We start from the raw sequence: 23,862 nt of genomic DNA, 5'->3' as shown, positions 1-23,862 counted from the left end.
TGTTGCTATTTAATTTAGTATTAGTGTAGTGGTCAGGAAACAAATTTGACCTTTTTTTATTCTTTAGTGCACAAAATAATGTGTGTTGGAAGGTTTTTTGCTTTGAAGGGGAGGCATAGATCTTACCTGCCATCTCTCAACTGTAATTGTAATATGATACAACTGTAATTGTAATGAGATAACAATTGCAAACATTATGTGAATTAAAGGTGGTAGCAAAGAGGGTTGAAAAATAGTACTAAACATAATACTGGATTTTAACCTTTATTCTGAAACTGGAGAATGTCTCATTCTGGCATTCCAAAAATGTGACTTGTACTTTTTTTGACCTTTCTCCTTGCTATGCCTTGGTACCAAGATGCTGATGTCAAAAGACTAGGATATAAATTAAATTCCTTTGAATGTATTTGATACAAGGAAGTTACTGTGCCACCTCATTTATTATAGCTTGGAAATTGAAGTGCACACATCTCTGAGGTCTGTTTTTAGCTTTAACTAATGAAACATGCATCTTCATGTCCTTTAGGTTTAATGTATTCTGCAAATGTAACATTTAAATGTGCATTTTCCACTGGGGAGGTTAAATGCAAATTCACTTCAATTAAAGTATGTAGCTTTTCCTCTTCATGTAACTGACTAAAGATACATTCACTTTGTGAATCAAATGAAATCTAGCAGTCATGGCTGTGTATTTTCTGGGTCAGATCTGATGGCTCATAGGAATGTCACTAAGGCAAAATGAGGAGTAGGTGTGTATTATTCCATCCTGGCTAGCTGTGCTGCTCTGCTTCCACTGGAGAGAAATATAATGCAGTTATGCTAAACAGAGGTATTCACACAGAAACCTTTCCCCAAGGACTGTAGTTAGCTAGGCTGCAGTTTCCAAGACAACAACACCCCGAGACTCTCTGGGTTTTTTTTCTTCCCGGTTACTTGGTGGATCTCCTAAGGTCAGTGAATTAAGGTATCAGGTGAAAACCAGTACAGTTCTATTGGACACCTTTTTAATAATGAAAGTAAACCAGTTCAGCAGCCTAAGTCTAAAGTAAAACATACTTTGATTCATTATCACCTATGTGTTTTACATTTTTTGCTAGAAAACTTTGGATAAGCTAGCTGTCATTTTTATTCAGTTAACTGCAATGATGTTCATATTTTTAGAAGCATTCATATATCTGAAATACAGTAATTCAAAAGTGTCAGGCTTCTATGATTTCTGAATTGTTGAGGAATTGAAGTGTTTTCTGTGAAAAACTAAGATTGAAAAGCATTTTTAGAATAGAATCAAGAAGAGACTACACTTTTACATCAGGTGTGTGGGACTTCCTAACCCTTCCCCCAGCTTGTCTTCACAAATCCAGTTCCATTAATACTCACATGGATGCAAATTAAATTCATCTACTTGTGAGAGTATGTCCTAACCCATCTTTTATTTTGAAGTAATATAACTTAATGTTTTCGGATTTGTTTATTTGGGTTGTTTATATATGAGTAACTAGTAACAGATTAGTAACATGGTAAATATGAAGGATATCAGTGAACCTGCAGTAGGTGCAAGAGGCTTCCAGAGTGACAGATTCTGTGTTGCACTGAACCTGTGTAATGAATATAAAACACAGCCACTGTTACTTAATGTGAAAAGCTTTCCACACATTAGAAAACAATGCTGTAAATGTCTGCTTAAAATACTGAAGAATACTTAAAACCACTCCTTAACACCTTTGTCATTCTTTACAGAAGACAAGTGTTTAAACCAAAAAGTTATGGAATTATGTTATTCTTACTTAGACTTGCTGATCTGACACACTTACTGTCACTTTATTCCTTTCATACAGTGGTTCTCCATAGCAAAACTTCTTATGAAACACCTTCCTGTTCCTGAATGATTGGAAAATGTGCTAGGAATATGTGGTGGTAAAGTGTAATGGGGGAGCCCTTTCATTTTGTTCCATCATTAATTGAGATGATGTTACAGTTGTTTTGACTTCATTTCTCACGTGGGGCTGACCAAGCCCAATTTCAAATTTAAGTATCTGACTCATAGAAAAAGCATTTAACACTAATTGCAGAAAGGAGAGATTAGAAGTTTCTCAAATGCAGGACAAACAAAGACAGCACATGGATTCCTTAAATTGGAGCAATGCACTGCCATTTATAAATGCAAAAAAGAAGAAAACAGGTAGCTGTGTTCTTCTGCTGGAACAGCTGTTCTTACTGCAGTAGTAGGAAACTGATTCATGGTAGAACTTAACCTCATTTTTCAAATCTTTTAGGACTGGGCTTAGCCGTGTTATGAGGTTGTGGTTTTGGAGTAACTCCTCAATGTTTCCTTTGAGCAGCGGTCGCTCAAGGCTTCTGTGTGATGGGAAAGGTACTAAACGACATTTTAATGCAGTGTGAAGAAATAAAAGGGATTAAAAATCAAAAGGCTTTTATGATAAAAAGCATTTTCACTTCACATATTTTGTTTTAAAGTCCCGAGTACGGCTGTAGCTGCAGGAAAATAATTGGAAAGGAAGGCAGGAACGACTTAGAGGATCAGGAGCCGAGCGGGTCCCGGAGCCTGGCCAGGGACAGCAGGGGGCGCGGTGACGCCTGATCCTGGTGCTTTGGATTTAGAAAACCCTCCTGGGATTGTGGGATCCATGGGTGGATGGCTGGATTCTGTCTCTGTAGCTGTGTCAAGAAAATGCTGTGGCTGAAACACACTCATGCTGTCTAGAGTACTGCCTGTGCATTTTTAAAATGGAATAATGTTGGAATCCTAGTCCTAAATCCAAAACAACATAAAAACATGCAGTGGTTTTCATACTGCCCAGGCCTTGTCCTGTATTAAAAAAAAAAAATACTGCACTTTTCTCTGCACCAAATAGCTCTGATTGAGACTTGTTTGCTTAAGAATGAAGCAGTGATGAAGATGGTATTTGAAGTCCTCGAGTGTTTAGGAACTGCATGTTCGTAAGAGAATACTTAGTTAGCAGTGATTAATCCCATAATGAGTGGACCTGAATCTGCCCCATTCCCTGATGGTCTTCACTTGAAGTAACAATGGAATTCGGTGTGTATTATTGCACTGAGTTGTTAGAAGGGATAGGCACAATGTGTAATAAAAAGTCACACGTGCTTGTGAAGGGCTGGCCCAGAAGCAGTAAGCTTACAGCAGCCACTGTAGCATGAGAAGGAAATAAAAGTCCAACAAATGGCAAAGAGGTGGGCAATGTCATGTATTTTCGGGGCTTTTGTGGTACTGCTGCATGGTCTAGGAACTTTCCAGTAGAAAATTTATTTTGCAGCATTGCAGGAAGTAATGTTACCATTGCTACTGCTAAAATGAAAACCTCATGTTTTCTTGAGTACAGAAACTTATATTTTTGAACTCATAGAGACTGAGTTGGCTGCTCAGTGGTAGAGAGTCACAGGTTGACTGAACTTGGATGAGACCTCTGTAGGCCGTCTGGTCCAACCCCCTGCTCAGTCGGGGCCACTAAGAACTGGGTGCCCAGGACCATGTCCAGATGACTTCTGAATATTGACTCCAGAGCTTCCCTGGGCAACCCGTGCCAATACTTGGTCACCCTCTCAGTGAAAAAGGCTTTCCTATTGTTTCTAGGGAATTGTGTTTCAGTGTCTGCCCATTGCCTCTGGCCCTGTCACTGGGCTTATCTGGAAAGAGTCTGGCTCCCTCCTCCTGTGTGCACTCCCTTCAGGTACTCGCACACCTTAATAAGATATCCCTGCCCCACCTCCCGAGCCTTCCCAGAGCTCAGAACATCCCCAGCTCTCTCTGATTCTCCTCAAAGGAGCAGTTTTCTGATCCTTTATCACCTCTGCAGGCCTTGTTAGACTCTCTCCAGTATGTCCATGTCTCTTGTGCCTGGGGAGCCCAGAACTGAACCAGCACCCAGGTTTGGTGTCACCAGAGCTGAGTCAAGGGGCAGGATCACTTCTGTCCCTCACCATCAGCACTGCTCCTCATGCAGCCCAGGATGCTCTTGGTGGGGTTGTTTGCCACAAGGGCAGACTGCTGGCCCATGGTCCCATGGTGTCTGCTGGGACCCCCAAGGGCTTTCTGTGAAGCTGCTTCTCAGCTGGGCCTCCAGAATTACTGGTGCCAGGAGCTCTTCATTCCTGCAGGACTCTGGACTTCTTGTTGAACTTCATGAGGTTTCTGTCAGCCTATTGCTCTGGCTTTCTGTGTGAAGAATGTATGAATTCTTTCAGGAAAGGTGATAAAATTAAAAAAAAATAATTATAGATGTAAATGTTACAGCATTTTCCGTAAAAATTCCACCAGATTTTGTAGCACTGTGCCAGAAGATAACTGTGAGAGTTTTCTTCTGCTTCCTTGAATCATCACTTAGCAAGCTCACCTTTCTCAGCCTATTATCAATTTGTAATATAAGGAAGTTATATTTAAGACTTCTAGAAGCCCACACTAATGGAATGAGAAATTCATGTGTTATTTCTGGTACCATAATGAGCATTTATCTCTGTATGTGATACTGAACTGAACTCTGAACTAGACTTGTGAAATAATAATTTGTGACATGATTAACTGGAACAGGCCCTTCAATCTGATGTCTGAAGGACTTAATTTTTAGGATTTTCCCTTGGTCAATCCGGGCCTTTAATCCCTTACCTAAAGCTGTGCTGATGGAGGGGACCTGAAGGGGAAGAGAATGCATATGACCTGAAAATACGTATAGCACTATATGATACAAATATGGTTAAAGTGTAATCTGAGTCTTTTAAATAAAAACCTTTCTCTATATATACAGAAGCTGAGAGGACGGACTGTTGAAAAATAGCTATTTAAATAGTAAATGAGACAACACATGATGAAGATGGTAGTGCTTAATTTGCTTTGCAGATTTTTATACCGTGGAAAACAAGAGGAGCAATATTTTGTGACAGAGTTGTATTATTATTTCTTCAGCAACAGCCTTCCCTGTATGCAGGAAGTACTGTGAACCTCTAACAAATTCCTGTAAAACTGTTTGATTAATATCAGTTTTCTGTCATTAATTGTTTACTATTTAAACATTGCTTCATAACAGATGGAATGCAGTAAGTCTGGAACCTCAAACTAATAGTGATTGCTTTTCAGGAAACTGACAAAATGTCTTTTACACTCTGTAGCTGTTTTCTAAGGCTGTCATCCAGATCATTTTAAAATATTCATTATTTTACTTTTTTATTATTTCAAGTAAAACACATTCCAGATCTGTATGGTGTAATATGTTCATAGCAGCTGAAGAAGTTTGGGAAGATTGTAACAAACTTCAACACAGTGTATACCAGAATTGCTTTTTATTCCACTCTTGATTGTCAGTATGTCAAGTTTGCCTTCCAGGATTGGAAATACAGCAGTAAAATGACATTGACTTCCAAACTGATTCCCCCAGATATTTATCCTAGAAAAACATAAGTGGAATATAGAAAGGCTGTTTAAATGAAAACTCAGATGCTAGAGGACACAATGTAGCTAGCAGAGGAAGGGCCTGTGTTTGTATTTTACTCCTTTTTTGGTTTTCACGTCCTTTGATCTTTAGTGCAAATATAGCTGAGGATAGCCAAACTCCACAGCTGGATGTCAGCCATCAGGTGCTCTGGTGCAGCTCATGACAGAGATGACTTAGTACCTCATATTACATTTTACAAATAAACGTGTGATTTTTTTTCTTCTTCTTCTTTGTCCTCCTGTTTTGTAATTTTTCAGTAGGCGAATGTTGGAAGGCAGTTTTCAGTCATGTCTGGAAATGCACATAAAATACAAGACTTAAAAAGAGGCTGACAGGGTTGAAAACATGGAAGCTGTTGCATACACCTGGATAAAGCAGTTCACTCTGGTGAAACAGGTGGTGGTCAATATATGTTAGTGCCACCTGAAACAAAGAGTTTTACTCTAATTAAGGAATTTGTCCTCAGTAATATTCCAGAGCCACTCTTCCTCTAACTACACCCATTTCTCTGACCTATATAAGCATTAAAGATGTACGTATTTTTTGATTTTCAGCCTTTTCTTTCCAGAATTTCAAGTGCAGGAGCTGAACTGAAGAGTTTAATAGGTTCATATCACAGTTATACGCCAAATCAGTTTAAGAATCCTCTGACATTTATATTATATTTAGATCACCACGTTAAATATTCTGATATGAGTATTGACAGCTGTGTCTTAAAACTATTCTGATGTATTGACAGATGCCTCACAAGTACTTTCACTGAAGCCAACAGAGATAAAATGGTTCTTATTAAATGAGAATCTGCAGACATAACAGTTGTTCTTATTTGACTGTTGACAAAATTTCATGCTCTTGTTAATTCAAAGGTGGTCAAACTTGAATGTCGTGATCACTAAAAAACTTCAGAAAACTGTACAAAATACAAAATCTGTCTGTGTTACACAAATGGACCATTACCTAAATGGATACCCAAGTCTGGTGTATGCATTACCCCATCCAGCTGTAAAGACCAGCAAGAACGTGTCTTGTAATGTTTCTCCAGCTCCAGGCAGCCACAATTCTTGGCTTATTAGGAAAGAATTTTCAAAACTCATTTTTCTGGAATTATGTAGCCTTGGTTTTTCTTCTTTTATTTTTCCAGTGTTTGGTTTGTTGGCTTTTTTCTTTGCAACTGTAGTCTGTATAACATCATAAAACCAGATGTGTTACCAAAGTCAGATAATTTTGCCTTTTTTTTTTTTCCACTGTCTCATCTCAGAACCAAATGGAGAGTGTTGAGTCAAGGTGATAAACAGTAAAATTCTCATCTGATCCCCAGAAAATGCTGTGTTCTCAGGCTTTTTCAGTGTTTTTTGTGGTTTTAATATACAGATGGCTTAAACTCAATTTTATGAAATAAAAATAACTATAGCCCACATCCCTGAAACTGCCCACTCTGAGTTACAATTTGGAGGTTTTATTTTGGGACACTGACCCAACACTGAACACTCTGAGTTACAAATTGTAGGTCTTATTGGGGGATTTTCCTATAAGAAATTTATTCTGCTGTTCATTATTTGGTTTCTTTCCCTGCAGTTGAAACCTCAAAGAAGATAAATTAGTCTGCCAATAAAAATAAGGTAGAACCTATTTTTATATATATATATGTCTGGAGATGTGAAAGCACTCCAAATGTTCTTTTCTTCTTTTCTTTTTAATTGCAGTTCTTTCTGTACGAAGCCACCATGTAGCAATGCACTCATATGAAACCCTGAGAGCTCTAAATGTGATTGTGTCAAATCACTGGAACTTTTCCAAGCATGGCTAAAGTTTCCACAAAAACAGTGTAACATTTTAAGTATAATATTTTTAATTGTTACTCCCTTAAGATATTGTCTGTCCAGTTACCATCAAGTATTCCTTGTATTAAATATTTGCTTCCATTGTGTATGAACCTAGAAAAACCCAAAGTAGCATTTCATTTTAAATGTCTTATTAGTATTCATTTGTTTGGGAGTTCTTATAGTTGAATTAGTCACAGTGATAGTCATATGTAGTAAGTCTGTTATGGCATATGTCTTTCACATGGTATTTTCTGTGGTTTAGATCCACCCCAGTTATTAAAATATTTTTTTTACTGGGGAGAAAAAGCCAACAATCCACACAATAGCAGATGGAACACCTTTTACTTCATCCTTATTTACTTGCATACTTCTGCAGTTTTTTTGAATGAGCAAAACCTGTAGTGTTTGTACTGTCTGTTAATTTTCATAGATCAACAAGAGGTCACAATAAGGTGTGTAAATAGTTTCTGTTGACAAATTCATGGAGCCAAACAAAACATTTAGAGAAAGTTTGCGACTATTGCTCTATAATACCCAATTGTAGAAAAAATAAGTATAGGTAAGCCAACATGGAGAAATATTGAATTGTTGTATACCTCCAGGTGCTTCTTAAGAAATTACCGTCTTGGGTAACCAAGGGATGTTAACAGTCACGTATTTGCTAAGGCATACCTGGAAAATATACTCTTACCTACAGATTAAGGGTTTTATGTTTCTGTTTTCCTTTCCTGGATTCATTTGAGGTGGATCCAGGAAGGGAACAAAACAGGAGAAAAACAAAAATCGTGGTGGACCTAGAAGCAAAGCTACATCTGGATTCAGATTTTTGGTTTTACAGAGGCTATTTTGGAGGCTTATGCAATAAGCCTTTCCTGCTTTTATAAATGGGTCTTTTTTTGTTGTATTTGCAATAGACTTATATCGTGATAAAGACTATATTTTCAGGGCTATATCCTGCTTCTCTGATAATTTTGTTATGTTTAAGCTTTTTAAAGTCTGTTTTGCAAACAGTAGAGAAAAAGAGAAAGTGCAAGTGTAAAGGTGAGTCTGCATCATGCCTATTGTATCTATCAAGTACATGATAAGCACCTAAGCCTGTGGGAGTATCCTAGTAACAAAACTATTAATAGTGACAAATCACACCAGGAGAGATAGCTGATATTTTTGTTCCTGTAAGCTATTCTCTTACAAAAAGATTAACAAGAGCCCGATCTTACATACTCTTCACTCAGCAGCAACACAGAGCAGCAGGAAAAAAGAGCATAACTAATCAGGTACACCTGAAAGTTACTACCTGCCTAACTCTTACTGAGCCATTTGATTTCAACATGAGTTGGGTCAAAAGGCTGATCTCTGAATAGTTTTAGTTCTACTTTTTCCCCTAAAATCAATGGCTCTCCAGTAAATTGTTGAATCACAGAATAGCTGAGTTGAAAGGGGTCCATCAGGATCTACACAGGATACCCCAGGAGTCACATCCAGTGGCTGAAATCATTGTCCAAATGATTTTCAAACTCTCGTCAGGCTTGGTGCTGAAACATCTCTGGGGAGCCTTTTCCAGTGCCCAGCCACCCTCTGGGTGTAAGAAACTTTTCCTAATGTTCAACCTAAATTTCCCTGACTCAGCTTCAGGCCATTCACTTGGCTCTCATCACTGGTCTCCACAGAGAAGAGATCAGTCTCTGCCTTTCTCTACCCCTCCCAGGAAGTTGTAGATTACAGCAAGGTTTCCCCTCAGTCTCCTCCAGGCTGAGCAAACAAAGTGACCTCAGCCACTTCCCACACAGCTTCACCCCCAGACCCTTCACCATCCTCTTGACCTCCTTTGGACACTCTCTAATTAAAGCTCGATGTCTTTCTTACATTGTGGCGCCCAAAGCTGCCCCCAGCACTCGAGGTGAGGCTGCCCCAGTGCAGAGCAGAGTGGGACAATCCCCTTCCTTGCCCGCTGAGATGCTGTCCCTGATGCCCCCAGGACACAGGTGACCCTTCTGGCTGCCAGGGCACTGCTGGCTTGTGTTCAACTTGCTACTGACCAGGACCCCCAGGTCCCTTTCCACAGTGCAGCTTTCCAGCCTCTTGTTCCCAGTCTATACACACAACCAGGGTTGCCCCATCCGAAACTAAACCCTAAGGTTTCTACAGGATCAGTGGTAAGTGATGGCAAGGGCTTTTGAAAATCTTACGTGTTAATTTCAACAATTCACAGCTGACAAGTGTCATAGCTGCAGAATAACACATTTAAGGAACAGATTGCTCTTTTAGTGGTAGTGGTATTTTAGCTCTGGTGATCTAAGGGCGGAGACAAATAGATAAATAGATAGGAGAAAAAACATACTAGTTAGACCAAATAATTTAGCAGAAAAAATACACAAACTGTTAAGCATGTGAGCGCTTTCTTGAGATAATTTCACTAACAGAAGATTTAGAAGAGTAGAAGCTAACTTGTAGAGGATTACATTATAGATTAGGGTGTAAAAAGAAAGTTTTCAGGCACATGAAGTCTAATAAAGAAGCAACAAATTCTTGGCTAAAATCATTTAGGACAGCACTTGGGATCTGCTGTCAATGTCTGATTAGGCCTGTTGATGTTTGTACATCTTCTGGGGCAGGTATTCCTTCTGTATGTAATTATGGATTTCAATGGTGAAATTAAGTTGCTAATTATATTCATCAGATTTCAGTGAAAAAATTTTTAGAAAAAAGAAACAGAAGTCAGCTGAGGTTTAGGATAGACTGTAAAATAATATAAAATTCAGTCTTCTCTGTGTTGGTGTATTTGGTTTCAGCAGAAGTGTGAATTTTGTTTATAAGTTCATCTTTTCAAGTTGAGACATAAAGATAGAAGCTACTTTTGAGAAAATACTGCACAGGATTAGGATATAATTTTCTTAGTCTTCCTCTAGATTGTCCATGAACTTCCTAAAGGTACTGTAGTTGAAAATTTCCTATCATTGCTACATCATGGGTTTGATTTCTCTTTCCTGTAGAGCTTAACCACATCTGAATATTCTTGCCAGAATATCAGTTTATTGCTCTTTAAGTTACTGTTTTATTAACAACAATTAAATCATTCATGGTATAAGCTGGTATGATAAATTAGTATGTAATAGGTATAAAAATTAAGCAGTGTTAAAACTGATAAATTATAGTAATGATTAGTTAAAGAGATTGATTTTCACTGAATTTTCTGAAACATTTCTTATTTTAATTAAGTGAAAACACTAAATTATTTAGTTTCTTAATCCTTTTCTGGTCAACAAGGTTGCTAAAAGGGTAGTTTACTGTTGCCATGAAAATAAATTTATCTGTTGTTATAACAGAGCGTGTTTTTCTAGAGTTTGGCTGTGTACTGACCACTCCTGTCCTCTGTAATTTGACAAAAAGAGCATAAAATTATAGTGATGATAGGTTGATTTTAGAAGTTTTTTCCAACCTAAATAGTTACATGATTCTAAAATGAAAAGGCAGCTGACAGCTGAAGTAACTTCCTAAAATCATATGTGTTGGGATGGAGGAGCCTCCCAATGATAAATGGAGAGCACAAAGCTGGTAACAAGGGTACTTAACAAGGGAAAAGAGAGACCCACATGTGCATTGTTCAGATCCATGCTTCCTACTCCCATCTACCTTCCAGAACTCCAAGTTCTGTCACTGACATCAAAAAATGGTGCAAAATTTGTAGACTGAGGATTGCTAGAGCTCTGTCAGGCAGCAGGTACCATAAGTCTGATGGACAAAACCGAGGCATGGCAGGACATTCTTATATTACACATGGAGCGCAAGAATATCACTTGCTGAAAAGTGTATATACATATTCCTAAGGGGCAGACAGTACCCTTTTTGCCGTTGTTTGTGGCAGCGCAACTCGAATTCAAAGCTTTATTTTGTGTGTTGCAATACATGCTGATCTGTTCTACCTTGGGTATATAAAAGCATAAGCGTCTGTTGATAATTATGTTAAGCTTCCCACAGTCTAAAAAAACCCCAGGTAACCAACCAAAAAACTTTATTTCATATTGTGATATTTATCTGAGAGGTCTGCTGTACCAAATAAATCAGTATTTGCAGGGGTTGTCTCATATGCACAGTGTTAGTGATGTCCTGTAAGACTCTGAGGCATTTGTGCTAGATACACATTGTTCTAATGATGCTTGCTTGCTTCTTTCTCCAAGACATTGCTTTCCAATGTACCTCAGAACAGAATCCTGGTGTTTACTTTAGCTGAATAATTATACCTTGATTTTTCATTTTAGTGGTGGAGAAATTTTTAAAAATAATAATTCTAAATATCATTTGGACACTTAAAAGTAAAAATTCAGTTTACTATTGTCAGCCTTTAAAATTTGCAATACTTATGCTGACCTCTCACACTCTTTTTGCTTTCCTTCTTCTTCCCCTGCTCCAAATATGTAAAAGGAAAAACACAAGAAAAAGCCTACATTTGACTGTAATTTTCAGTGATTCCACAATGAACTAGAAGAATTTTTGTGTTTCAGCTGAGAAAAAGTCAAAAGAGCATAGTTATTGAAGAGGTGTTTGAGAAAACAATTTTTTAATAAGACCAAGTAAGTGCAAAAAGTACAGTAATTTCACTATTATAAGCCGCACTTCTGGGTGTCAGCAACTTTTCATTCTTTGTCCATATATAAGCCGCACCTGATTATAAGCTGCATGTTACAATACAGGGTGTGATAAAAGATATCTATTCTATCACCATCTGTTCAGGGTGGGGGCAGTGATCCTTATCTCCGTGGGAGATATTCTGCTAATGGGCCATCCATTGAAACCAGGCAGGGCATTGTTCTTTATCTTTTCACAACCCATCCTTCCTCCAGCGAGTCATTTTCTGCTAAGGGCCCATTGAGTCCCGCTGTGTGACTGATAAAATTACTTCATCCCATTGCAAGTTGCTCCAGCCAGGGGGAAGAGCCCAACATTTCTTACCAAGATAAAAACAGAGGTTTTGGGACACTAAGGGAGACCCTTTCTCCACTGGACTCCAGAGGAAAACCGGATTTCTCCACATCACCACTGGACCTTTAGAGGGAAACTGCACCTTCTACAGGACCACTGCTTCAACTGAACCACATCTGTCACTGCAGGAGGATGCAGCCATCATTTAATGGGACTGCTACCAACACCCTGCCTGACTGATGGGGTGTCAGGTTGCACTCTGACTTTGTCAGGGTGTGGAGTTTGTTTCTTTATAGTACCGTATTTCTATTTTAATTTCCCTAGTAAAGAACTGTTATTCCTAATTCCCATATTTTTGTCTGAAAGCTCCTTGATTTCAAAATTCTAATAATTTGGAGGGAGGGGGTTTACATTCTCCATTTCAAAGAGAAGCTCCTGCCTTTCCCAGCAGACACCTGTCCTCCAAACTAAAACAGCAACTTTTCGTTCTTTGTCCATATATAAGCCGCACCTGATTATAGGCCGCACTTCGGGTTTGGACCAAAATTTCAGTCAAAATAATGCAGCTTATAATCATGAAATTACTGTAAGTGGATTGCTAAAATTGTAAGCTTTCTTTAACTAAAATTTAGCTTTGTCCATTCCTATATACAAGTTATGACAACAATGTTAAGAAATTGCTGTTAAATCCAAGCTGTTCTTACGTGGACAACAAGTTCTACATTTGATTTAAGAATCCGGGACAAATTCTCATTTTAGGTGTAAATGTTGTGTGTTTTGTTTTTTGGTTTGTTTGGTTTGTTGGTTTTGGTTGTTTTTGTTTTGTTTTGGGTTTTTTTAAATTGGGAGAGTGGCAAAAATGTTATAAGCAAATACTCATAGAATCATAGAAGATCCTGAGTTGGAAGGGACTCCACCAGCATCGTCAAAGTCCAGCTCCTGGCTCTGCACAGGACAATCCCAGCCATGTGTCCCACCATGTGTCTGACAGCATTGTCCTTAACGTCCTACTGTAGTTTGTAGTTCTCACTAGAGAAAACCCACTGTAGAAACAAGTGCTCATAATGTCTCTCGAACTTATTTTGCTCTCTTGTGTTAATTAACATGAGCACAACCATTTCTACAAAACTAGGAAGTAGCAATTGCATTTTAGCCAACTTAAACACAGGTAAGGTGACACAAAGCATGCTTCAAGCTAGAGCTGTTCTTATTTCTCTGTTCCTTACTCTTTGCAACCAGCAGAGAAGTATAGTAATTTCACGAATACAAGCCGCACCATTTTGACTAAGATTTTGCTCCTAAACCGGAAATGCGGCTAATACTCAGGAGCGGCTAATATGTGAATAATTTTCTGACATTTACAACCTCAGAAGTGCCAGCCAGAGTTCCGAGCCGAGCTGCTGCAAAGTCGGCAATTTGCGATTGTTACAAATTGCTACTCTGTTGCACCGCGGGTGGAACCTGGCTGCCTGCAGGCAGCACGGGGGGCGGGGAGAGAGGAGGGAGAGCTCTTTCCTTCCCTCCTCTGCCGCAGCCCAGGGAGAGACAGGGGGGCCCCGCGCCGCCATTGCGGCGGCCTGGGGAGGCGGCGAGGGACCCGGGCCGCCCCTACCGCGGCTCTGGGAGGTGGCAGGGGACCCGGGCCGCCACTGCCATGGCTTGGGGAGGCGGCGGGGGGCTCTGTCCCCGCCCGCCGCCGCCGCGGGAGCGAGGGGAGCTCTACCCCTGCCTGCCACCACAGGGCAGCACCGGGCCGTGGTGACTGAGCCCAGTGGCAGCGGCGGCTGGCCCCCCAGTGGCCCCGCTGAGCAGCAGCACTGGGCTGGGCTACCTGGCCCCGTCAGCAGCCCCTAGCGGGCCGAGCCTGCACAGCCTGAGCCGAGCCAGTAAACCCCGCCCTGCCGCCGTTCTGTTACTATTTGGCAACTTTGTTGCACGCGGGTCCTCGCTGCGAACGACAGAGCGGCTTATACTCGGGTGCGGCTTATTTATGGACAAAAAACGAAATATTTGCCAACACCCAGAGATGCGGCTTATAGTCCGTGCGGCTTGTATTCGTGAATTTACTGTACTTTTATCCCTGGCTATCTTGAGTCCTGGTTATGCTGACAGCCCATGGAGGAACAGCTCTTCCACAACAGATGTGGGCAGAAGGAAGGTCTCAAAGCCATCTCCGTGTCCATTCTCCCAATTCTGTTCTGCTTCACTGTACTCTTCCTGTTTAACATTTCAGCAATAACTGCAAAAAAAATATTTATGCCAATGACACATAAAACAAAGCGCCCCTGCAGGTGTTGGAGGTGAGTTAGCAGCAAAACACATTTTCTACATAAACTGAGTTTTTGCAATTGAGCAATCTTGGGGACAGCAAATCCTTGTCCTTCTGTTAGTTTTTACTCTAGAAACTTGAAAAACAAAAGCTTTTCTCTCGAAGGGATATGCTGGAGTTACTGAGCCACATTATTGTTACTCAGTATGACAAGCACAGACCAAATCACACCAATAGTGAAAGATTTACTCCCCGCCTCTTTTGTTTCTTCAGTGCCTTACCCCAAAATTCAAGAGGAGTTGAAGGAAAGTGGTTGTTACTTCAGTTACCTCTTTTAAAATCAACTGAAGAATAAGTTTTTATTTGCGGGGAAACTGGAACAAAGTAGCAAACCATAACATATTTTTTCAGTTTAAAGTGTGATATGTCTGTGAAGGCCTTTTCATTGTTCTGATGGTTTACTGGGTCATGCTTGTAAAGGTCTCATCGTTTGGTCTGTTAGCTGGAGCTTCAAGTACAATTGGAAACAAATAGACACTTACTATATGTACAAATCATCTGCTAATAGGACTCATCTCAAATCCCAGACCACAGAAATGTGAACTGATACTTTTAAATGGGTCATCGTAACCTTGCTGCAGGCATCTCAGATACCACTAGCATCTAGGTTAGTAATTCCTTTGACATCTGGCAGTAATGACAAATAAAACTTTCTAAACCCTGATACCTGATACTCTGAACAGCTGTGTCCATTGGTACAATAGGACTGGAATCTCTCCCCTGGTGACTACCATGAGCTCTGGCTCAGCTGGGTCCTGGTGGGTCTGTGGCAGTGCTGGCTCTGTACCCTGAGGGGTATATGTCAAACAGAGCAGAACTGATGGGATCTGCTTCTGTGTGGGAGGAAAAGGAATGATGTAGCCTGACCGTCTTTGTTTTACTGGGGCCATTATTTACAAGAGTGAGGTGCTCTTTCAGCCAAGGGCTGGTCAACATGAACCTGACGTTTTGTGCATGTTGATAATTCAGGTTTTGTTGAGGAAACTCAGCAGGAGAACTTCTCCCTCTGGTGGCTCTTGGGCCCACAGTATTCCCGTGCCCTGCTGATGCAGGAGCAGTGCCAGCTCCACATTCTCAGGCACTTGATGGTCACCTGGGGCTGTTTCACAGAGAAGCTTCATGCCTCCAGTGAAGTGCTGCTGGATGAGGTTGCATCTTTTGGTTTGCTTCACTGGTTTGGGCTGTAGGAGCCTGCTTCTCTATTCACTGCATAGACAAAATTTCATGTACAGAAAAGATAAGGTTTGCTCTCTCTTTCTTCCTTGCATCATCTGTATACTTCTTTTATCTAATGCTCAGTGTCAGCTTCAGATGTTTCATAAGATTTTTACAGAGGCTGCCCTATTTTCAGAGTTTCTCATGACCTAGTAGTAATGTTCTAAAGAAAAATTTTCCCATGTTGTGACCTGCTGTATGGAAGAACTATTTCCAATAAATTCTGTCTACTAAATATTTTCCTGTTTATTTTGTGAGAATTCCTTTTCCCTTTGAAGAGCAATTGAGAATTGTCTCAATCACTGTCTGGAGAGATGGAGTAAACTATGAGAAGTGGCTGTTCTTTGTCAGAAATAAATGCATAATTGATCCTGATTATAGTATACGAATGTGGAAGCCACCCAAGAAGAAAGACAGATGGCTCCCAAGCCTGGAGATAATAGTCTAGTGGCCACAAATTTTAGGTTTTGAGTGGAAACTTGAGCATCAAGAAGAAAAAATCCTCTTGGGGACCTAGTTACAGAGCAGACTAGTATAGGAGAAACAAAAGTGCATCAATGAGCTTCCTTGACATAATTTTCTTTGCCACTGGAGAGTAAGTAGACAGTTTATTGTAATGACTGCTTTGCTGAAGGACCTTTTCCCGTGGTTCATTATTCAAGATGTGCTGGTGTGCTCTGAGGTTGGGCAAGAGAAATTGGGGCAGATCTGTTTGGGTGTTTCAATACACAGGTGTTTGCAAACAGGCAGCACTAACACACCTTGCACCATGTGTGGGTTCTCTCACCTCATGCAGTCCCAGGAGTTCTCTGCATTCTGCAAGCTCTGTGCTAGGACAGGCAAAACACGTCAGTAGCATGATATTTAATTTTTACTGTATGGTAGGGTTTTCACTATGCCTTTTGGTTGTGTGCATGATTTGCCAGTAAAAAGTCTTCAGAACAGGGTGAGATCTCCACCTATCCCCAGTTACCTTGTCTGTATGGGAGATTAAGCTAATGGTGCTGATGGTCATCTAAATGAATACAAAGAGACTAAGTGTTTGAACAGTTAATTAAAGAAGTATTATGAACTCTCTGAAGTTGTTTGTTGATATTGCTGTTAAGGAAAAAGAAAATCACAAATCTGGATGCTCTTTCAGTTAATATGAACCATCTGTCTTCTTTGGTCTACTTTTCTGGCAGAACTTTTACTTTTGTGGTTCTTTTTCTCCTCTTTCTGATTATGAAACAATCCCCAGTGGCATGTCAGAAATCACCGTTATAAATGCTGACAATTGTTCTGGGGTTAGCATTAAAGGCTTTTAAAACCCAAGATATGTCTGAAGCTGTGTATGTAGTCATTGGCTTCAAATGCAAGCTGACCTCAGTTGTGAACACACTACAAATTCTTTTAACACAAATGTGCTTGTCAAGTGCAAATCAGAACTTGGTCTTTGGGACACCACTCATAAGGGGAAGTTTGCCTAAGAACCAGTTGAATACGGTTTGGTGGCTGGGAATACAATCCCAGCTGGTGAAAGTGGAGGGGAGCAGAAGTTCTTTGTACCAACAAATCTTTGCCCTGAACTCAAGTAGGGACAGAAATGGTAAATAACTCTCACAGCTGTGCAGCAACTGTTTGAAAAGGAAGAAGTGTGCAAGGCTGTTTTGCAGACAGATTAGTGCTCCTGCCTAAAAGACTTGGCTTTTTTTGCATGTTATTCTTCCTGCCTTGATTTCATGGGTGTTTACTGACTTATGCCTGATTGGGTGAGCCTAGGATTTGACCCATGGTCTCTTTCATGCACCTTTCAGTTAGAGAAAAGAGGGGTGTAAATGAACAAGAAATGGGTTTAAGTTTGCCTCCAGTGAGCTAGCAGCTGTTTTACCTACAGCTGAACTGCTATTTGGAATAGCACAAATCTACATACTGTGGCAAGAGAAAGGAGGAGAATGTTTCATCTAGTGTTCTGGGGAGTTTTAGAGCATATTATAAAATTTGAATCTCAAACATATTTAGAAAAAATGCACACAGAGGCAAAGAAAAGAACCTATTCATACACTGATTATTTTTTTAAGTACTGGTTTGTTTCTGTTCTGAAAGTGGAAATGTTGACCCTCTATTGTGATGTGCTAGATGAGCTAAGTAAGATGCCATTCATAACAGGGCAAAAGAATTAATAAATGCCTTTAATGCTGTGTTTGGATGTTTTTGCTGCTGTTGAGACTATCTTTCTATTTCAAGGGCCAAATAACACTGAACAAAGTAGAATAAAATGTAAAGTTCTCTGTTTTCAGCATAGTGTTCAAGGATACAAATCTTTTCAATTTGCAGCATCTCTAGGTGACTGAAAACCTTTGTCTACTTCCATTAATATTAAGTGAAGATCTTTTTCTTCCTTTGGTGGGAGCACAATTCAGTCATTACATACAGTTTCTTGAAAGTCTTATCTTGTTTTCTTTCACTTTTTACTTTTTCCTCCTCTAGTCTATTATAGAAAATAATAAATATTAGTATTTTATTATTCTCTCTCCTTTTAATACACTCTTTTTCTATTTTCAAAATTCAATCTGTTGTTTTGGCACACAAGAACTGTCAGTGGAAAGACTTAGTTAATAATATTTGGATAGCATTACAAACAAAACCAGGGAAATACATCAGTATGAGACAGGTTGAGGTAAGCTGAGTATTCAATTCTGCCTGTGCCAGCATTTCAGAAGTGTGTTTTTTTTCAACACTGGTGTTTCTCACTTCTATTTTCATCAAGAGATTCTGAATCTTCATTGAAATCTGCATGGGAAACATGAAGGGTTAATTCTATTTTTAAAAGCAGAGGATTGTGTAAAATGTTGGTATTGAACAGAGTATGTGACCATAGCAAAGTCAAACATGATTGAACTCTAGTGCTTGACACATTGTAATAGGATTTCTGTTTTTTTTGCATGTCAAAATTTAGCTTCCAATACTAACAAACTGATGTCATTCTAGTTCTGGTTTGAATTAGCAAAAATCATAGCTTCTCTTTCTACTCTCGTTTTGTAATAACACTGCCAATTAAGAAATAAGACACCAGCCATGAACAAAGAAGCAGTTCCTGCTCTAATGAGTTTGTGGTCTGAATTCAACAGGCCTGATGGTCACCAGCTGTTTTACAGCATCAAACTTGCATTTCCATCTTAAATTGGTTGTCCTCATGGAATGCAGTTCCACTTGTTCAGGGAGCCTTTCTCTTGTTTTTGTGAACATACTGGAGATTTGAATTATGATCTGCATAATTACACAAATGTCTGAAAAATCAAGTTCTATATGTCTGTCTTTAAGACCAGATGTTTTCAGTTCTTCGGCTCACAAAAGTCTCCACTTCTTGTGATGTTTGGGAATTTCTTTATTCTTAAGCACAAATTATTTCAATGAAGATTTTTGTGATCTTTTTCTGAATAATCTCTTTCATACAAAAAATTTTGTTATTTTCTGATAGGTACCACATTTACTCACAGGTCTGCAGTAAGGAATAACTGGTGTTTTTACACTCATGTTCTATGTGAAGCTGCCTGCATCAATTATGAAAAACTCCTGGCAGGACTGAATCCGGGGATTCCAAGTAGGAAGACTTTGTTGGTAATGGCATACCTTTTTGGCACAGATTTCCACGTCTTTTCCATGAAATTTCTGGCTTTTTCAAACTGGGACAGCTCATCTCAGTAGAAATACACTCACTTTGCATACACACTGTAGATTTTAGTTATCATTTTACATTATTGCTACCACATCCATGCCGAGTACTAAGCTGGCCATAATCTCTTTTCAGCTGACCTCAGACTTGTCAGCATCATTGCATGGCATTATATCTTTAAACATGACTCGTTTTTATTCTAACACACTCCATAATTTTGAATACTGGTGTTTTATCTTTATTTCTATTAATTCTATACTTATTACAACCAAAATCTGCAAGTGTTTACTTGTGCCTACTGCTTGGTGGATAAGTACTGCTGTCTTTTCTTTAGTATGCCTACCCATAGCATAATAGAAAATCACAGTGCACAGTCAGGCCACGATTAGAACATCTCATTTTAGGGATGGAAAATGTAGTGATTTCGAAGCTCAATGTAAAAACAGGCTGTCTGTCATGTTTTCAGTCCCTGTGTGCTCTATGATTCCTTTGAGGAGAGTCAGAGAGAGCTGGGGATGTTCTGAGCTCTGGGAAGACTCAGGGGGTGGGGGGTATGTCTTATTAAGGTGTGCAGGTACTCGAAGGGAGTGCACACAGGAGGAGGGAGCCTCTTTCCAAACTCTTTCCAGATAAGCCCAGTGACAGGGCCAGAGGCAATGGGCAGACACTGAAACACAATTCACTAGAAACAATAGGAAACCCTTTTTCACTGAGAGGGTGACCAAGCATTGGCATGGGTTGCCCAGGGAGGCTCTGGAGACTCCATCCCTGAAGATATTCAGAAGTTATCTGGACATGGGCCTGAGCACCCAACTCTTAGTGGCCCTGACTGAGCAGGGGGTTGGACCTACAGAGGTCCCTTTCAGCCTCAGTCAATCTATGGCTTTGTCATTCTGTGCCTTTCCTAGAGTGTCCAATTAAACTGAGCTCAAATCACTCATGTTTTGTTTTACAAACTGATTTTTACATTATAGAGGTATCTATAATTGCCATTTAAAATTTTGATGTGCTATCATAATGTATTATGAAATAGATAAGACAAATTTTCAAGTTAAAAGCATAGAGATCAAATTTCAAATTAACAGTAGTAGCGGAGGAAATAATAGCAGATAAACAGAATTGTCAGGTGAGTTGATTGCAAATCTTGTATTGATTAAGCAAGAAGTTACTGAATTTAAAAAATTACTACAATGTATTGATTTTTAAAACTGGGCATTGTTAAATGGTCCCTATGGTCATCTAAGATAGTTTAACCTCTGGTGATTGTTTGAAAGAAACTTACCATTCAGCATTATTCTCCATCTGCTTTTGCTCACAGTTGCTACTGTTGTGGCACAAGTTTCTTTTGCAAGCTTAAAATTTTCCATTACAACAGAAATATCTCTATTTTAATATTTGTTCAAAAGCCAGTCTGGGGTTTTTTCAGCAAATATCACAATTGCCAGCTGACATAACAATATGTGATTATAAGTCATGAAAAGTAGCTGCATTACATGCTTGGATTTCTTTGTTCCTGCAGCCAATCTCATCTTCTTCTGGCTCTGCTGTCCTGTAGAGGTTAGACCTCCCTGCCCATCCTACTACTTTGTATTCCTCTCTTTTCTAACAGTTTTCTTTCACTCTGCCTGTTTCTTGCAATCTCATGAAATCACTGCCCAGTATATGATAACACCACGAAGGTGTTTGAAATGCCTGGTGAACAAAGATGTGTGCTGCTTCTTCCGCCTCCCAAGGGCAGCACAGCTCATCCCTTTGCCTTGAGTGTCAAGCTCCCTAATCCATGTGGGAAAGGGTTTTTGATGTGATCTGGTGTCATTGTGTCTATGTCACTATCCCTTTGAGGCACCTCAGCTTGTAGTACCACAGTGGGCTCTCAAGGTCCTGAAATTCTTCCCTGGCTAACAACTGTCTCACAAGCCAGTATGGAGTTTCCTTTCTCTCTACCCTTTTCTGACTGGCACCAAAACAGAAGTCAGACACAACATATTCTTTCAGGTTACTTAAAACTGAAACAAAATTATTTCCACAAAAGAAGTAATTTGGGAAATCTAAAGAAGTAATTTGCTGTAGTACTCAATTATTCCCTTGCATTCTTTGCTGTTTCCATCTAAAGCCTAGTACTTCCACAGGTCTTTGGGTTAAGCTGGAGAAAAGATCTCAGTTTCTTGGTTTTTGGTTGCAGTATTTTTATTCCTAAAAGACTCTATAGTAGAAGATGAAATAGAGGTTAAAATGAGATTATTTTTTCACCCTCTCTTTTGGAATTCATAAGTTAAATTGCAAGTACCAGCTACCATTTAATTATCCATTGCAGCCTGGGGAGCAAACAGCAGAAATTAGAAATCTGTGTGCATTTGCAAGGTTACAGCCTCACTGCAGTCATGTTGGTACACTGGGACAGCTCACATGGCTGGAGTGCTGTGATGGAGGGAAAAAGATTCATTAGGAAGGACAGCCTGGGAGAGTGAGGAGATGGAGCTGCCTTTCACACAAGGCTGGAGTGCATGGAGCACTGTCTTGGATGGCAGGTGGACATGAGGGGCATTTAGAAAGGTGTCTTTTACAGAAGACATTCTTGGGAAAAAGAGGATCTGCTTAGAGAAGATATGAAAATCTTCAGATAAGGTCTTCAGACAGCTGGACGAAACTTCACTTTCGCCTGCCCTGGCCCTCAGGGGGTTCTTCAGCCACCCTGGTATCTGCTGCAGAGTTAATGCAATAGAGCACAAGTAATTCAGGAATTTTCTGGACTCCACTGATGATGATTTCCTAACATCAGTAACTGAAAAGCCAAAGAAGTTCTGTTGTTTCTGTTAATTTCACAGAAAAATTACTTGGGAATATGAATGTTGGGAGGGACCATGACTGCAGTTACCACAAGACAGTGTAGTTCAGTGTGTACAAACACCTGATGGAGGGAATAAGGTTGATAAAGCCAGACTCTTTTAATGCTGCCTGATAACAGGACAAGAGAAAAAAGAGAAATAGGGGAAATTTTACTTGAAAAGAAGAAAAAAAAATTTTTGGGTTTGGACAATTAAACAGTGCATCAAGTGTCTTAGGTAGGTGATGGAGTCTCCATTCTTAGAGATGTATGACAGTTGAACAACAGTCCTGGTAAATTTGCTGATACTGCTTGAGCAGGGGTTCGGACTAAGTGACTTCCAGAGATACCTGCCAACCTCTGAGATTCTGTGAGGTGAATCTGTGATAAAAATATAGTCCAAAACACATTTCATGGTAAATTTTAGAAAGGCTTATTCATAAAGAAATTACAGGGAGAAATCCCAGCTGATAAACCAATTTGAAAGAATTCTTTTTTAAAATACGGGAGCATCAGATTTCTTTAGCCTATTATGCACAATGCCATACAAATAGCAGCAGAACATGCTCTGATTTATTCTCCCATACACTTCTGTGGTCCTTTTAGCCTATGACATCACTGCTGTGCAGAAGGTGAGCTAAGTGTCACAGTTAGCTGTCTTATAACTGAGACTAGTGTGCACCATCAATTAATACAATTATTCACAAGCTGTCAGTTGGGGTGATGAGTTCCAGACTGTCAGAGAGGTATGAAGGAGATCAATACAAATTTAATTAGAGATGATGTGTTGACAATGCCCGGCTCTCCCTTCTCGTAACACCAGGTCAGGACAAAGAAGTGAGTAGCCCAAGGCTTAGGGGAGATGGAACAGCAATGAGTAGTGGCTCAGTCAGGCTGAGGAAGCTGATGAAGTTGTTGCTATGTCACGGTGACAGCTGTAAAATCTGTGTGAGAGCCCTGCTCTGGAGCTTTACACCAGACCAATTCTTGCCAGCCCACCTGTAACTGAGTAACTCCTCAACCCTTATTCTGGCTTGCTCCCTAGGTGCCTTTAGATATTGGCACAATGTAATCATACACCTCTCTGGGAGATTTCACCTTGGGAAAAAAAACCAGTTTAGGCAGTCCTGCATGTCTCAGAACAAGTAACAGTCAATGTCTAGAAACTGATGGAAACAGGGGGTCTGGCAGCTTGCTAGTTATTGAACCCATCTTGTCATGGTGCTAGAACAAAAAATGGGCTATTCCTAACCAGAAGACAACACAACTAAAAAAAATATACATGTATTGTGTAAGTCAGTCACAGGACCCAGTCCACGACAGCACATTGTTGTGGAAACCTCATATCCACTGTCATTAATTATTAGTCATTTCCCCCCTTGGATCTTGACATACTGTAATCCTCAGTCACTGCTTTTGCCTCTACATAGTTGCAAGAAAGCCACAAAATTGTATCTCTGCTGACAAATGAAATTTGCTTGTTTACTGTGATGTGCAGCTTTTGGTGCAAAGAGCACTACTTGCTCATCTGACAGTTCATCTGGTGTGAGATAGCCAGGGTGCACACACAGATCAGCTGACAGGGCAAAACCACAGCCATGAGAAGGGGTGTAATTTTGTCTTTACTTTTTTTGTCT

The 23,862-nt window shown here is 39.9% G+C and overlaps 1 protein-coding gene across 1 annotated transcript in view; it reads left to right on the top strand.

Moving 5' to 3' along the window:
• MAMDC2 (MAM domain containing 2) overlaps positions 1–23,862 on the top strand; it is a 101,659-nt gene that overhangs the window by 8,325 nt on the left and 69,472 nt on the right. The window lies entirely within an intron of this gene.

This window comes from Catharus ustulatus, chromosome Z (assembly GCF_009819885.2).
Source record: "Catharus ustulatus isolate bCatUst1 chromosome Z, bCatUst1.pri.v2, whole genome shotgun sequence".
Lineage (NCBI taxonomy): Eukaryota > Metazoa > Chordata > Aves > Passeriformes > Turdidae > Catharus > Catharus ustulatus.
This window is presented reverse-complemented; position numbering and strand designations above follow the sequence as displayed.